Here is a 1,870-nt window from a genome sequence, read left to right on the forward strand (position 1 = left end):
CTGTCAGGTGTCCCTGTGATGGACTGGAGACCTGTCAGGTGTCCCTGCTTCTTGCACAGTGACTGCTGGATATGGGCACCAGTGGCCCAATAAGAAGAATGGGATAATGAATGAATGAATGAATGGACGGACGGATGGATTTGTACTGTGATCTAAAACCCAAACATGTCAGCGACATTATTTAAGCAGAATAAAACCCACTGAGAAGATCCAGGAAGTCTGACATCATAAGTTTTTAGTTTTCTACATTTGTCTTGAAATCTAGCTGGGTTTTTTTGTTTGTTTTGTTTGTTTTGTTACCTTTCCCTTTTAGCCATCCTATTTGTTAAAAAAAGTAAATAAAAAAAAAAAAACCTGCAGTATGACTTTTTATAACTGTTTATTGTTGTTGCTGTTGTCCATTGTTGTCATCATTCTTTGTTAAATCAGGTCTCTCTTGTAAATGAGTCCTTGAGGCTCAATGGGATTTACCTGTAGAAATAAAGGTTGATTGATAAGTCACAAAGTGATGAGAAAGGGACAATCATTTGGACGAATTAAAATCATAACAACGCAGAAAGTAGCAGATGCAAAACAGCAAAAAAGTGTTTTTTTTTTTTTTGGGGGGGGGGGGGGCATATTAATCTATATTTTCCATCTAGTTTGACTTTTAGTGCCCATTTCATTTGCATGATGGTTTTAGATCATGCAGTTGATTATTTAAAAATTAATTAGCCGATAAGGACATGTCATTTCCCACTTGTCCTTAACATCTCATCCAGTTTTCTCTAGAAATAAGACCGTTATTCAATTCAATTCAATTCAATTCAATTCAATTCAATTCAATTCAATTCAAAAATACTTTATTAATCCCAGAGGGAAATTATTTGTTGTTGTAACTCGTTATCCTCATTTCATTAAGAGATGTTACAGATGCTGATGCTGTAGACAGGAAGGACCTCTTGTAAAGGTCCATCCCACAGTGGATCCTAAGAAACTGGCTGTAGATGCTGTCTGATCCGTCCACCCAGACTCGGCTGGCCTCTTGGTTCACCCGGGCTGTAGGACCGCCCCAATACCGGGCAGAACTCCTCCCAGAGCGATGGCCACTCCTCCCAGCAGTCTGCCGAGCTCCTCGTCGCTGCGGACAGCCAACTGTAGGTGCCGAGGGACGATCCTGTCCTTCTGCTGTCATGAGCCGTGTTTCCTGCTAGTTCCAGGATCTCAGTGGTCAGGCACTCGAGCACTGCTGGCAGGTAGATGAGAATGCATCCACAGAACATCCTTTTCAACCCATCTGAGATTTGGGGCTGTAGTTGAGATATTATTTGAGCTTTTGAGATGTTAATCAGCTGTTGGTTGTAGAAAACTGCCTTGTTGCCATGGTTACGCATCATAACAAATGTCCAAAACTAAAAAAGTTTCAGTAAAAATCCTTCCAGCTGCACAGCATCTGATACCAGAGGAAACAATCATCCAAAAAATGTGATTTACATCCAGAAAAAGAGGAATTAAAGTTTCCAAAAGCAAAATCTCAGAATGAAAGTAACAGAGCTGCTCCGACATGCAGCCACCTGGAGCGGCGCAATGTTGGAGCAGCTCTGTTCACTGTAATGTATGTTCACTTCCTGTTATGTTCACTTCCTGTTATGTTCACTTCCTGTTATGTTCACTTCCTGTTATGTTCACTTCCTGTTTGTTGGAGCTGGATCAGAGCCAACATGAGCAACATCGATACGAGCGCCATGGGATCCATACCAGAGATTACTCCGGTGCACGTTCTCTAAAGACATTATATAAAGTAGACATTATATAAAATAGACATTATATAAAGTAGACATTATATAAAGTAGACATTATATAAAGTAGACATTATATAAAATAGACATTA

Source organism: Nematolebias whitei, chromosome 10, assembly GCF_014905685.2.
Source record: "Nematolebias whitei isolate Nwh7 chromosome 10, NemWhi1, whole genome shotgun sequence".
Taxonomy (NCBI): domain Eukaryota; kingdom Metazoa; phylum Chordata; class Actinopteri; order Cyprinodontiformes; family Rivulidae; genus Nematolebias; species Nematolebias whitei.